At 39.9% G+C, this 16,429-nt stretch overlaps 1 pseudogene; it reads right to left on the reverse strand.

Annotated features, from left to right (window-relative positions):
• Window positions 1-10,535: 10,535 nt before the first annotated feature.
• The window catches only part of LOC127028604 (chondroitin sulfate proteoglycan 4-like), a 34,196-nt pseudogene continuing 28,302 nt past the window's right edge, over window positions 10,536-16,429 (reverse strand).

Consider the following 16,429-nt stretch of genomic DNA (forward strand, 5'->3'; position numbering starts at 1 on the left):
ATTGCTTTATTCAAAATAAAGAAAGATCTCAAAAATCCTTTAAAAAAATGTTAATATATAAATCTTTGTGTCAGTTCGGTGAAGATGAAGATTCTTGCTCGGTGTCAAGAAATTTGGGGCAAACAAAAGATAAGGCATAGGTGTTTATTTAGCCATTGTTTTTTTGATACCTTCATTTTTAGGCCCTGAAGATGTGTGCAAATGGTCCCCCCACTAAAGCACTTCATCTAAAGACCTTGACTAAATCAGTGCCAGTTAGGATTAGAAGCCAGGATTTCTAAAATCTTGATCTCCATATTTAACTACCTCTAATTATCTATTTCCTCCTTTTCAGAGCAAGTGATCACAGAGGAACCATAGATCTACACATTTTGCACATGATGTTAAAATTGTGAATTGTGTTGGGTTTGTGTAGCGGGGGAGGGGCTACAGGGGTGGCTCCTGTGAGAAGCTACTAGAAGCTTCCCCGGCTCCAACCCGGACCCGCCTCTGGCCAAGGCTAAGCTAACCAGCAACAGTGGCTGCGCCTCTGTGATAACATATTTAAGAAGGGGAAAAGAGTGCTGAGGTAAGGGGGAGAGGAAGAAGAGGAGTTGTAGTGGAGAGGGATGTGAGAGAAACAATTATGCAGACACCGAGGTTAGTGAAGAAGGAGGGGGAGGAGGTGTGCCTGAGCAGAGGTTCCCCTGCAGCCTGTGGTGAGACGGCAGGCTGTCCCCCTGCAGCCCATGGAGGTTAATGGTGGAGCAGAGATTCCCCTGCAGGCTGTGGAGGACCTCATGCCGGAGCAGGTGGCTGGGCCTGGAGAAGGTTGTGACTCCGTGGGAAAGCTTATGCTGGAGCAGTTCGTGGAGGACTGCAGCCCGTGGGAAGGACTCGCGTTGGAGAAGCTCATGGAGGGCTGATTCCCGTGAGAGGGACCCCACGCTGGAGCAGGGGAAGAGTGTGAGGAGTCCTCCCCCTGAGGAGGAAGGAGTGGCAGAGACAACGTGGGACGAACTGACCGCAACCCCCATTCCCCGTTCCCCTGTGCCGCTGCGGGGGGAGGAGGTAGAGGAATTGGAAGCAAAGCTGAGCCCGGGAAGAAGGGAGGGGTGGGGGGAAGGTGTGTTTTTAAGATATGGTTCTCTTTCTCATCATCCTACTCTGATTTGGTTGTTAACAAATTAAATTGGTTTATTTTTCCCCAAAATCGAGTCTGTTTTGCCTGTGACCATAATTGGTGAGTGATCCCTCCCTGTCCTTGTCTCGACCCACGAGCTTTCGTTGTATTTTCTCCTCCCCATCCTGCCGAGGGGGAGGAGTGAGCGAGCGGCTGCGTGGTGCTTTGTTGCCGGCTGGGCTTAAACCACGACAGAGTATATTTGGGTTTTATATTGAACTGATATGTGAAGAACGTAAGGACAAAAATTGAGTTGCTTCCCTTCTATTCCTGCACGCTGTTAAGCTTGAATCCTCTACTCTCTAGTTGATCCTAGAATAAGAAACGTCCCTTTTGTTTAAAAAGGACATTAGTACATCAACTTCAACTGAAATAAGCATGAATGAAACAGAAGCTTATATTTTCTTGTGAAGCAAGTGACCATCAGTAATTTCTGGGTAATGAAAGGGGTAAGTTTCACGATGGAGAGATCTCAGGCAGAACTAACCACAAGTATGTGTCATTCATTGTTCACTGTGAAGTTGAGAGGGGAAAGCTAGTTTGTCTTTAATATTTGAAAGCTAAAGGTCACATTCAAAATATTTTCAAGTTATTAGTAAAATTAAGGTTCTTACATCTGCTATAAGCCCCAAACATAAATACTCTGCTTTGAATATGTCAAAATATACAGTTCTTGCCATTATCAATGTAATCTAAGTGTTTCAGGATGTTGAAAAACACCCCATTTGGAGTCTCTTATCTTTCTAACTGAACTGCAAACAGGTTTGTGTTGGGATTGTATTATCTAATGACTCTCAAAAGCATAATACTACTGAATCTAATTTAAATTCCACTCAGAACAGGTAGATAACCCACTACAAATCTGTTCTTGCTCAAAATAATTTTTGTTGTTAATTTGTGGTTTAAAAGAATTTCTTTCTCAAATGTGATTTTATTTTGCTGACATACCATGTTTGTTAAGATACTGCATATTTTTATCCTGGAAAGGCTCGCCCTTTTTACTACTTAGGCTGCAACCTAACAGTATTCTTCTCCTGTTATTTCCCCTATTGCAATAGTTTGCATTGTTTTCACCCTAACAGTTCAACACTGCTATTTTGAATTGTGATAGTTAAAGGATAAGTAAGCTTTATAAAAAGGTATCAGCTTGTCTTTATTTGTATTTTGTCTCACTTAATTTGACAAGTGCATTTAGGAATCTCAGGACAGGCATACAGCACCCATCATGGGGGGCTTAATATTAGAAATACAGCAATACTGAAAACTTGACATTAGGGACTCTCACAACACTTTTGTCTGAAGAAAAAAAAAAAATAAACAGAAACCCTCCAGGTTGGTTGGATGGGGCTTTGAGCAACCTGATCTAGTGGAAGGTGTCCCTGCCCATGGCAGGGGGGGTTGGAACTAGATGATCTTTAAGGTCCCTTCCAACCCAAACCATTCTATGATAACTCATTAAAACTTGAAAACAAAGTAAGCATTGTTGCAAAAGCAATGGGGAAAATGTGTCTGCCAGGTAACTGCTGTGTGACAGTAAAATGGCAGAAAAATTGCTTTGCCTGAGACTGCAAAGACAGACATGATATGATTTCTGTGGGACTTTATCTGAAAACAGAAAACAAAAAAATAAAAGAAGTTGTAAAACAATGGGGGGGGAAAAAATCCTGTCATTAACATCTAAGGGCAGTTCTCTGGAGAAGAAAATTTATGCAATGCCTTTATCCTAGAGGATTTGAATGCTTAGACAACACCACACTGGGAGTCAGTGGCTTTATATAAAAAAATTAAAAATAAAAATTGCAAGCTAGTGAGACACACAAACACATCCACACAGTACTAAGAAGCATTAGATATCTGAAAAAGGTTTTTCCTAGTAGCTAGTGAAATGTGCCTGGAGCTGCCTGAGACAACCAGTAGGAAGGAGTAAGGTTTGGATTGTGAAAGAGAGGTTGCTTCCCAGCCTCAGGCTGCAGGACAGGGCCAGTGCCCACTCAGCATGGTCTCCCAGTGCTCCTTGGTCAGTGACTCAGGTAACAGCTAAACCAGCTCAGCTGTTTTCCCCAGAAAGCCTGGAAGGTTCCCCTATAGGGGAACATACTTTTCCCTTGCTCTTTACACACAGTAGTGGAAAGGTCAGAGCACTCATCTAATTTACTGTAGTGTTGACTCCAGTTCTCTGGAAAACACCCTAAATGATGGTTTAGCCTCTGTCTCCTTGCTCATTTGATATTTTTGCAAAGAGCACCTATGGCTCACAGCTTTGTGCTCTCTCCAGGGAGGGGAGCAGGGACACCTTTCTCAGTCAGAGAGGAAGAAGGTTTAAACCTGGATTTCCCCAATATTATATGAATGCCCCAATCACTGAATGTATGGAAACCATCCCTACCTGCCACCACCAACTCTTTCCCAGAGTGTGTGGGGTTTGTAAACACAGTGGCAAGGAAGTATGTAGTTTAGTTTATTAATCCAGCCAAGGTGTAGGCTAGAGCAAGGTGCCAAGACTTTGCTTACTCTTTAGCAGCTGTACATATATGCCCAGTGGCAGAAACAGGACTATTAATGGATTTTGGGCCATACTACAGCTGTCTAGCTTAATTGTCACAGCTGCACTGGGGGTTAAATTTGGCAGAATGATGAAAAATTCAGATCATTTGCTACCCTGATTTGCCAGCCCTGGGCTCCCTATCCTGTCACTGAGGGGAGTATAAGTCTAAGGCAAGTCCAAAGAACAACCAGTCTGATTTCAGCCTCTCCCAGCCAAACCAGGCACTGCCAGGACTCTGGCTAATAGAAGTGTTGAAGGTTTTGTAAATGGTGATGTATGTCACTCTCTATTGGAGGTGCAGTGATACCCAGGTGCTTTTTGTGATTTACCTCGGAGTGAAAGAGCTCACTAGATGTTCTTCCTTTTTATCAGTGGCTATGACCAGCACACTGGATTTCACATGCTGAGCAAAATCCTGGTGCCAACAGTGTTCACTCCCATTACATCCCCCCCCCACACCCCCATCTCCCATGAGAGACCTCTCAGAGCTAGGTTTGAAGGAGAAAATTGGCACAGAGAAGTCACTTCCAACCAGCCAGGCTACAGATCCACTGTGTAACTGTGTGCATTTCCAACACTTTTACATTATTTTCAAAGGATGTAGGTGTCCTGTGTGTCTGCCCTGAAAGCATGAGAGACCATACCGTTTCCTGTGTCTGGGGAATCTTCAAAGGCAGATTGCAGAGACTTTGAGTCAGGCATCTCCTTCACTCCTAATCACATGCTTGTGTAGAAGCTATTAGTCACTTGTGTCACCCATTCTAGCAGGGGACAAAAAGTTGAGCTCAGTGGAGTACTTTGTAAATATAAATATCTCCTAATAGAAAAACAACAACTTCTGTTCCTCTATGGAAACTTTAAGCAAGAAAATAGTTTCTTGAGATACTTGCTAGATCCACCTTTGGTGTTTCTTAAGCACATGCTGTCAGTATAACCAGTTGGATATTTCCCCATACAGTATCCAAAGCACATTTCCAGCTACAGCTTCTCTTCAATTTCTACAGAAAGGCAGTCATAGTCTCAGTGGACTCTGCACAGGCCGCACAAACAACCAGCTTCATCATTTTTGCTATCTTTCATTTATTATATCAGTAGTTAAGAAAGAAACAGATCCATGTCTCACATCATCAGCAAAGAGTGTGAAGAAGGTAGGGCAAAATATATTTTGCTACTTATTTTAAACTATTCTACTGGAAAAAAGTTACCCATATGTAGCAGGGTTGGTTTGTTTTTTCCCAAAGCAATAAAAGTTGGAGAAATTGCCAACAGCAGCCATGGTATTCTTTGAAATACACTTATCAGCTCCAGAATGTACTTCAACATAACATCACAAGGACTGACTTGAAAAAAATGGTGCAAGCAGAAAGGATGCCTGTAGCTCAGGACATGTAAATAGATTCACTGCTGAATTTGGCCTTGCAGGTCTTAACAGGCTACTGCAGCAAAAGTTGTAGCTGGCCCTTACTAATATTTTAATAAAAGGAAAAACATAAAATGTTTATGAACATTTCTGTCCTATTTTCTTTTCTTCCCAAACCAACATTTTCTGAGTTGTACGGGGGAGGGGGACATGACCCCGAGACCGAGTGTCGCTACTCCTGACAGTCAGGATGCTGCATCATGGCACGGGGGAAGCTGCTCCCTGGGCCACCAGCATTTCTGACATCTCAAGAAAAAAGTTCCTTATCTCAAGTTACAGGAACAACTACAAACCAGCTAAGTTCTGATTAAAGAAAAATCAAAATCAAGTCAAACAATGCATTTGGTGAGGCTAGAGTGAGTGCACATTTTTGATCAAGAATAAAAGATAATCTGACAAACTTTAGAGATGAAAAAAATCAAAAGATTTTTTTATGACAAAACAGCACTAATGTATTAACATTTAAGAATTTGATATTTTAAAATCTTCTAAGTATGTGTAGTGAAATAATGGAAAAACTTACTGAAATAAACCCATTGCAGTCCTGTTTGAGGAAGTTCAAATCAATGCATTTATTTTGATGTTACATGCATGCAAGTGCTGAACACAGCCAGGTAGACACATGAAGAGGTGTCTCTCCTTTTCCAGCCATATGCATTATGTTAGAGGCACAATGCTGGGCACAGCACAACAGTGATCTTAGCACATGTGTGATTTAAAAAATAAACATCAGAAAACTTGGAAGAACACTGTTACTGGCAATGGGATCCTGTTGTGTTTCTGCACCGACCACAGTACTTTATAGATCTTTAAAGAAAGCACAAAAACATAAGTGTGTGGATTATAAACAAAACAATTTATTGATTTTATATATGTTTTCAAGGCACTTTCATGCTGCAGTCTAGAATTCCATTTGGTAAGAAAGGGAATCCTTCATAAAATCCAAACCCCATCTTCACTAAATAAAACACACAACTTCAGGGTTAAGTGAAACAACCAAAAAATTCAAACCAGATCCTGACCATAAACTGCTTGTTCCTGGAATCACAAAAAGAATCCATAAGTACAAAATGTTTGTTTTCTTGGGAATTTTCTAGATTGATTGTTATTTGGGAAACCCAGGATGAGATTCATCCCAGTGAGTTTTTACCATCTCAAAGCTGGACTTCTAGTCTAAGCCAGTGACCTCAGCTCATCTAGAGTTGACTCCTCTCACCTATATTAAATATCTATGTAAGAACAAGATGAACTGTCCTCTGCCAGAGACTATTCTGTATTGTTCATAGGGAAAGCTTACATTAAGGCAATCAATCAGATTTATTTTTTTTTACTGTGGATTTAGGATAGGATATTAAAGCAAAATCTATATGTAGTTATCAGTTACAATATTACCTCTGCATTTTATATAAAACCCAGTAATCACTGATACAATATACTTATACCACAAGATACTTATATCCATATAAAATTTTTATCTAAACATTCCATAATATGGCAGGTATTTTGGCACAGCTGTATCACAGCAGTACCATCTGAGGGAGAAGACTGAATGCTGGCACACTTCACTAATGAATTAGGCATTTAGGCTGTTTTTGTTAAAAATAATAATAATAAAAAAATTTAAAAAATACCTCAATGCTTTAAAAATTGAGCCCAATGCTCAAAATACAATTCCATAATGTCTGATCTTCTTGAAATGAACATCTGTTGTCAGCCGAAAGCATTTTGGAAACAGAGAACAAGAGTTCAGCCCATTATGCTTAAGCCAAAAAAGCCAGCACAAATTCTACCACCTTTTCTGTATTTTTCATGTATGATTTCTTGCTCAGAGCGTACAAATACTGACACTCAAGAGTGCCCATTCAATTGTGGAGTTCTAATTGCATTACTGTTTTTTTGACTCACTCGATATCATGTCATGGTCTCATTTTTTACCATCACCAACATTACAGCAGCCCTATGTTCCATCTCCACTGCACACTGAGCACTGCAACTTTGGGCTCACCTGTCTTTACAATGATACATGTTTAGGAAAGTCTCATTAAGCACACATTTCACTTCCATATTTCTATTCAACCTATCAGGTGTCCACAGTGTGGATTTTGTCACCAGACTCCAGCAGCTTTCAGCATTGCAATATTTTGGTACCAAATTGAAGGCATATCGCTTGGTCTCCCGATAGGTATTGGAGTATGACGCCTCTTTTGCTGTTGACAGGAAGGTCTCAGTGGTAGGGAAATGTGAGACAGGCTTCTTTAAGTGTCAGGAAAGTGTTGGATTATAATTCTTTGTTCCTCCTTGGAGTGAGGCCTTGGAGAAGGTGTAAAGGGATCAGGTTCCTGCTACCGGCTAAAAGGCATCGGGAGGCAGGCTTAGCAAATACTCTGCTGACAGCTGGGATCTGGAGGAAGCTGCTGTCTGCTTGGTGTTAGCAGAAGAGGTCTCAGGAAATAGTAAGAGACGTACAGCTGCACTTCCACAAAGGATGCTGGGGTGTCCCTGCGATGGCTGGCAACACCACCTCTCTGGCTGAGAGTTTCTAAAAACAGTCCCAAAGATTTTCTTTGGAAAAGCAGAAAAGGTCTATAATGCAGGTCTGCAGCAGTCCATCTGGGACACCTGAACACCCCAGCCTTTTACACTGATGGCACTGCATGAGTTCAAACCTGCTCACGCTGGCATCAGGGAAAATGGTAATGACAGAAATAAAAACTGTGTATCAGGGTTCAAATACATTTTAGTTTGAGCATCTTTAGTCACTAGTGCTCCACTAACTTGACCAGTGTCATGGTTTAACCCCAGCTGGCAACTAAGCACCACACAGCCGCTCACTCACTCCCCCCACCCAGTGGGATGGGGGAGAGAATCGAAAAAAAAAATAAAACTCATGGTTTGTGATAGGACAGAAAGGAAGAAAATATTATTATTAATAATAAAATGACAATAATAATACTAAAAGAATTAGAATATACAAAACAAGTGATGCACAATGCAATTGCTCACCACTCATCGACTGAACCAGGACAACCAGCTGAAGATGTGGCCTGCATATTTTTGTGCTGGTTTTGGCTGGGACAGAGTTAATTTTCTTCATAGTAGCTAGCATGGGGCTATGTTTTGGATTTGTGCTGGAAACAGTGTTGATAATACAGGGATGTTGTAGTTACTGCTGAGCAGTGCTTACACAGGGTCAAGGCCTTTTCTGCTTCTCACACCACCCCACCAGCGAGTAGGCTGGGGATGCACAAGAAGTTGGGAGGGGACACAGCTGGGACAGCTGACCCCAACTGACCAAAGGGATATTCCATACCATATGATGTCATGCTCAGCAATATAAAGCTGGGGGAAGAAGAAGGAAGGGGGGGACATTTGGAGTTATGGCGTTTGTCTTCCCAAGTAACCGTTACGCATGATGGAGCCCTGCTTTCCTGGGGATGGCTGAACACCTGCCTGCCGATGGGAAGTAGTGAATGAATTCCTTGTTTTGCTTTGCTTGTGTGCATGGCTTTTGCTTTACCTATTAAACTGTCTTTATCTCAACCCATGAGTTTTCTCACTTTTACCCTTCCGAGTCTCTCCCCCATCCCACTGGGGGGAAGTGAGCGAGTGGCTGTGTGGTGCTTAGTTGCTGGCTGAGGTTAAACCACGACAATTTTCCACTGACACAGACTTCTCTCCTGGAAGTGGGCTCTGAAGAATGCATTGCTTCAAAATGCACCACAATCAAGGCTGACCATGGCAGAGGTGGTAAAGATGAGAAAGACTGTCCCCACTGCTCCTGTGTTTAGTTCCTGGAACGCAGCAGTAAGCAGAGACTTAGTCTGGCCCTCCTCATGGGAGAAAATTTCCTGTAATTGAAATATATAAATGGCAGAAACACATATAATCATCAACAATAACAAAAAAAAAATCACCCAAAACAAAGTAGTGTGAAATTAATAGCACCAAGGATGTTCAGGCCCATACATCCGTTCTATAAAAGCAAAAACTGCAGTACCTGGGCTCAAACAAAAATGTTATTCCAGTGTTAACTGAGTGCAGCACTGAGACATCCTGACACTGAGCACAGTGTTTTTACAGAGAAGCTAACTGGAAGCTGTAAAAGCAAAGTACAAAAATAGATGAGAAGTTCAGCGGTTAGTAAGAGACTGGTTATGATCACAGCAGCATTCCCTTGAAGTCAATTTGTTCTCTGAAGTCAACAAGAATTTTGCTGTTGTCCTCAGTGGAAGAAACACTGGACCTTAACAGGAGACTGCACATCACTATTGAGCTTGGATTTCCATAAATACAAAAACATTCCCTTTGCAGAGAAATTATTGCACATTTTACCAACAGAGCAAAATTAGAGTAGGTTGTACTTGCCATAGTGTGTAAGGCACATGTGGTCAGCGTTCTGGGAGATGAAGGGTAAATTGTGAAACTTCAGAAGGGGATACGTACTTCCTCTACTTCCTCACAGGATTGTTTCTGTCAGTAGTTCCTCAACACATGCTAACATGCAGCAGAGGACTTGATTCTACTGTTGTCTGGTTGAACTCCCAGACACCAGAGAGAGTTGTGCTTGCTTCACTGAAGGCAGAATTTAGCCCTTAGTCAGGAGTAGGAAATTTGACACACACTTCCGGACATAACCTAAGCCTAAAGATAATTCAGCAGACAGGCTGACTGGCAGATACACAGTTTTTGCCGTATGGATTAGAGGTCATGGATGCATTTTACCAGTCTGCAGACATTAAAGGCTAGAGTTTGGTATCAAGTGAGGAAAAAGAAAAACAAAAAAACCAAACAACACCTCGCAGTAAGAGCATTTTATCAGAATCCTTATCTACTGTCGCTGCTGTACTATCGTTGCTGAGATGAATTCTAGATTTCCAGTTCAGCGACCCAGATGAACACCTGTCAAAATAATCACAGCTTTGTTTCTTTAGTACTGGCCTCTGAACAGCCTTTGGGTCAAAATGACATTATTGACATTAGCACCTTGGCAATTACTTATAGAAACAGTTGCAAGTTCTTTAAATAGAAGTGGTGGTTCAGGAAAGAATACAAGACCTTTATAGCAAATTTGGTTCTTCAAAAAAAGTAATTATATTAAAAATATATAATCCATGACAGAACATTCTATTTTACCCATCATGGGAAATAAAAAAATATTGCATACACAGGGTGCACTCAAAATCTATGGGACCAAATTCTGCACTGAATTAAGTGGGAATTTTGCTGAAGTACCAACTGGAAATCTTATTTTATGGCCACTGTAATCAGTAAGATTTTTTTAAATTATTTCACAGGTATTTGGATTTGACCTATAATAAATAAGTGCAATAAAGAACAAATTATATGTCAACAATGTATACTCTCTTTTCCATACTACATCAATTAGCATGACCAAAACTGGCCATCAACTACATCCAGTACTGATTGCGCTTCAAAGTTGGGTTTGTTTTTCGACAATACTGGATCATTTCAGGATCAAGGTTTAACCAGCTGTTTTGCAGACTGCTCTACAGTCAGAGAAACCACTGTAGGAAGCAGCTGTTCACATCTTACTGCCATGAATGTTGTTGTACTTCTCTCAACCCCCTTCAGGAGAGAGGTCACTGTAACAGTGGGTACAGTCAAGCTCTGTTCCAGACATCGACCTGGACTACTGAGGACTGCATCTGTTTGATTTTTGATGAGCAGTTTTGCCTTCTCTTTCTTCTGACACATTAGCAAAATGCACACAGAAATAACAGCAACAATGAGTAGCACAGACACCAGGACCAGGGGGATAATGATGTACCAAGGGTTGCTGCTTTCACCTGCCTGCTCTCTGGGACTCCTGGCATTAACCTGGGTTGTGGTCTCAGTCCCTGCAGATCCACTTGTTCCCATTGCCAGATTTAGCAATGGACCTTCCTCATGCAGATTTTCCCAGCGATTCTGACCTGGCCATATGGTTGGTCCAGTCTTCTGTGGCACTACTGTAGGTTCTTCATTCTGAGAAGAAACTGGTGCCTCATCCTTTGAGGTAGTGTGAATCTGTAAAGTGGTCGTGTTGGTTATGGAAGGCACTTCGGTTGTAAAATCCTGCACAAGTGGAGGACTGTATGGCACAATGGAATACTGAAAACAGCCTACAGCAGGCTGCACAGCATCTGCCCTGAGTATAAATTTGAATGAGTCATTTAACAGATCAATGCCCATCATATTTGTATCTATTTGTCTAGAAGCACAACACTGCTATCAATGTCAGCCTGGGTGAATGTCTGAATGTCCGTCAAACACTACATCATTCACAAACCTTTTCTTTACAATCCTTCTATGAGACGGAGGCACTAACACTTAAAATCTAGGATTACTGTTTGTCAAATTAGCTAGCTCAGAAGCATCCAGGTCACTGCTGAATTTATAAACTGCTTGATTTGAAATTGGCGTGTCAGATAGATACAACTTGTACTAAAGGCTTCACTGTGATGTTCAGCACTTGTCTTGTTAGATTACCTTCTGCAGTGAAGAGCATAAACTCCAGTACTTCTTTGAATGCAGTGAGATTTGTCAGGTGGTAAGACAGCCTTCCTGAGTACAAATCTGCCTGCTCAAATTTAGTAACCTGCTCATTTCCAATCATCAGGTGCCCGTATTTGAGCAGTTGAGTTATTTCATACATGATATTAGTGCTTTTTCCATTTGTGACAGCTGAAAGCTGCATGTTAGTAATAGTGACAGATGTCTGGCCCTGTGGAAGTGCAACACTGGTAAGGTTGACCAAGATAAGAGTGATTGGTATGACTTCATGACTGAAAAGCTTGTATAAAGGGCAATGTTTACCATCAGTCACGCTGAAATAAAACATCCCAGAAGGTGAACTTCCATCCTGTACAAACCAAACTCTACCAATGTCGACATCAGCTTGTGTGAAATCCTGCATAGAGACACTGAGATTGCTCTTCATTGCTAAATAACCATTATTGGGGTTGCTAACAATGGTGTATTTGAGCTCGGCTGGTGCGTTATCTAGGTCTTCAACTTGCAGATTCTCTGACCCCAGCACTGACACATCTCCCTGCAAGACTTTCAAGTGCAGCCTTTTAGTCTTCAATTCTGGAGCTTGGTCATTCACTGGAACAACAGTGATATTAAACATCTCCTCTAAAACTTCGCTATGGGGCTTTGTTGCAGACTTGCTCTTTAGGTTTAACCAGACAGCAAAAGTGAAATTGTTGTTAAGTGATTCAGAATTATCATGCATGTACACAATTCCAAAAATTTGTTCAGTACATATTGGGAGAAGTTAGGTTTTTTTCTCCAACAACAATCATGCCATGTTGGGGTAAAGATACAACTTGATACCAGACGTCATACATGGAGTGCTGTATTAAGCTCAGGTAGCTTAATAAATAGATTTGAAGCATCTAAATTTGTTTTGTTGATTAATACTCTACTTCCTTCCTAGACTATGGCACCTAGCAGAAAGGAAAAGAGAATCTTAGAAACTATTTTATAGTTGCAATGTTTCAGAAATTAGTTATCAAACAATGATGATGCTCAGAAAAGTTTCTCCTTCATGATATCTTTGATTTCCATATGTTATGGCTAGAAATATATTATCACTATTTTTAAAATACAGACACATATAAGAGACTAGATTTTCTATTGATGCTTACAGCAGGATTAAAGAAATATCAATATCTCAAAACTTCAGATGGTGTTTTCACCTACCATTATAGCAAAATGGAGAATACCCACTACAGCAGTAGGAAGGATCAAATATAGGTAGTTAATCTCATTTTTAAAGATGCAGTGATGCAGTTTTCCAAGCTATTATCTACACTACACTGTGACAAAAGTATTCTGGTCATTTGTTACTGAAGAGAAAGTATCCTTTGTTTTTTCACATTTGTTCATTGGAACCCTGACAGATCCAAAACAATTTGGAGGCCCAAACAGCACAGCATCTTTACCTGTATTTGCCAGAAGATGACTGTTCCGATCATGCCTGGTAATTTCATACAGAATGACAATATGGAACACCTGGAGGTCCAGAGCTGATGGTGGAGAGGAGACCATAAACATAAAGAAATATTCTGCACTCCAGTCAGCTGACTCAGCATGTAAGTGCTCATACATGATCACACCTTCATCCACCTGTTTAGGGTAAAAAAAGCCATAGGTATAAGAGGAGAATAATTTTAAATACAGAAGTGTAAGGCAAGAAAAAATCATAAGAACATTGTTCAAGAGAGGCCTTTGCACCTTAGTCCATGCACAATGACTGTATATGTAAATTATACTGAGAGATTATCTTGCATTTCTGAAGATGGGCTCTGTGTTGCCAGACAAGCATACTTGAAGGTAGGTGAAATATCACCGGGCATGAATGCTTAGTAAAGACCTTATGTGAAGAACAGAGATATAAAACATTGAGAAACTTATCTCAAACTAGCAATGGTAATGGTGAACAGGAGCTCAGCTGGACTATATCTTTAGTGAATCAGAGTATCATATGTCTAGGGTTTTTCCTTTATAAGGATACCAGTGGGATTGGACTCATTGTCCTGAAAAACCATATGAAAGGCTGAAGGCTTGAAAAAGACTTCGATGCAGGTGTTTCATGGTGAATAGCAAAAGATACTTGGTAAGAGACTACTGAAACCTGAAGGAGGGGCAATGACCATTGATATATACTCTCTTTTATAACCAAAGAGCTGATGATAGTGGAAAATTTCTACATCATAGCAAGAAGGGGGATTCCTATGAGACAGGAAGGAACCTGGCTTGCCCTATACCTGCTTTCACTGACCTTGCAGATCATCATACTCAAGAGAATTCTATCAGTCCCACCGTGAGGATTTAAGCTTCAAAGCAGAATACTGCAGTAAATCTTCAGAGAAACACATATTTGTACAAGATACAACCATTTATCTCTTTAGGCCCAAAAGCAAAAAGCAGTATTTTCAGACTAGGATTCTCATCAGCTGGAACTATACTCGAACTTTAAGATAAATACCATAATACATTGAAACTACAATAATACCTAATAACCACAAGACTAGAACACTTACTAAATCTCATTTAGTAGATTCAGTATCTGCTTGATAATTCATTCACTGACCTGGAGAGAAGACAGCTATACCTATTAAATTCTTGGCAACTTCCCAGGCAACTACTGACCTGGCTTGCATGTGTTAGTTTATAATTACCAAAGAGATCTCTGTCTGAGATGGTGTCAGTTTTAAGTTTACTACTTATAACATACTTTACACAGCTTGCAAACACCCTGAAGGAACTCATTAGCACACGTTCCCATCACATATGATTGAAAGGTGTGAAAAAGAAAACCAAAATAATCCTGCTGCTATCATGGATGGAGCACTTTAGCACTACAGAATCTGAACTGTAGCTACAGATAGAGCTAATTCTGAAACACCCCCCACTGAGATCACTAGGGCAACAGGGCTTTCAGGGTCAGTTTTCTCAGGAGCCTCAAAACCATCCCATCTTATTGTCTAAAAAATTCAGACTGATGTGATAAAATCCTATATGCACGTCTCCAGGTTTATGCTTTCCATATACTGATTTAATTCTTAATGGCTATTATAGGACAAAACAAACAAAAGTGATATTAAAAGGATATGTTGGTTCAGGATAACTTTCCAAAGCATGCTTCTAGGACTTCAAGTTGGAGAAAGCAAAGTTTTGTAACAAGAACAGGCACAATATACATCCTGTATACGTGGTGTTTCGTATCAATCTTCCTAGGTTTATCTTTTTTTTAATTGCAAACCCATACTAATATCTGGGCTAAGAAGAGAATGTAATTGGTGAGGATTTCTTTGTTTACCTCTGCAATGACTTTAAATATAATGAAGAAATTGTAGCTTGCTGCAAGATGAAAATACTTCTAAGATGCCATAGAAAGTACTGGCAGAGAAGAAAAAACAAACTTTTCAAAAAAATGTTGAAAACTACTGTGTTATTCAAGTGTGTTTAATGCGCAATTAACTTTCTTATATTGGCTGCAAAACAACTGTCCTTGAAAAAATTTCTTGGAATGCAATAGTGATTTCAATTATTTATTTTTTTTTCAATGAGGCAATAAACCACAGGGCACAGGGAAGAGTTCAGCACCATAGCAAAAGTACTAACTTCTTTTATAAGCTAGCTGCATACTACTTTTCAGAAGTGAATTTTCAAGTTCCACAATACAGAATGAAGTCAATGAAAATCCAAAGAACTAAACTAACTCAAAATACTTTTCAATTCAAATCAGATTTACAAGCTTCTTATTACCAAACAGAAACTGAATGTCTTATTCTCCATGTTATGGAGAATATACAATGTTTGTAATATCAATGTCATTTTCTCACTGATACTTAACTTCACGTGGCTATAACATGCTAGACAGTGAAAGCTTATTTCAGATCTCTCTTCTCCCCCTTATACCTCATTCTCTACCAGAATAAATAGCAAGCTGGTTAGGATACCTTAATTTTACTTGCAATAAGTAAGTCACTTAGCTCTACTTGTTTGAAGTGAAAATGGCCAATACAAATACCTCCGACAGAGAAGAAAAGCATACACGTTATTACAGCTCAATTCCTTACACAATTTACAAAGTTCAAAGGGAAGTTAGCTATACATTAATAAGAACTAAAGCTATAGAGAAAAAGTGGCATGTTCTGACATGACACTGTCTGATAAACATATATAAAGATCATATCCATAGGCAAAGAGAGTAAAACTTCAAAACCTTAGCTGAAAGATTTTGTCTGACATGCTTAACTGTTTCATCTAATGCTCATAAAAATCACACATTTTAGAAATAGAAGGGAACAGTATCATTATACAGTTCATCTCCCTCATAATGCAAGACAAAACTCATCAACTATTGCAACAAGATCAATAACATAATTGGATTAGAACATAGTTTTAAGAGAAACATCCTGTCTTTATCTTGATTTATAAAGTGGAGATTCATTTCACCACAGTCTTTGGTCAGGTTGTTTCAAAGTTTGATGATAACTAATAAAAATTTCAATCTTTTTTCCAGATTTTATTGGTCAAGTTTCAATTTCCGGCCAATAGATTTTCTCATTCCTTCATATACTAGATCAAACGGCCACTTTTTAAATCTGTAAGTGTAGATTAAGACCAAATTATCTTTTAATTTTTCCTCCAGTCAAGTCAGATGATTGAGCTCCTTTTATCTCCCCCACTTAGATTTTATGAAAATAGCTTACTGCACACAGAGCAGACAGTTATATTCAGATTCTGCACACAGACATAACTCATTTCAGTTGCAAAAGAATGTTTT

This window comes from Gymnogyps californianus, unplaced genomic scaffold, assembly GCF_018139145.2.
Source record: "Gymnogyps californianus isolate 813 unplaced genomic scaffold, ASM1813914v2 HiC_scaffold_36, whole genome shotgun sequence".
Taxonomy (NCBI): domain Eukaryota; kingdom Metazoa; phylum Chordata; class Aves; order Accipitriformes; family Cathartidae; genus Gymnogyps; species Gymnogyps californianus.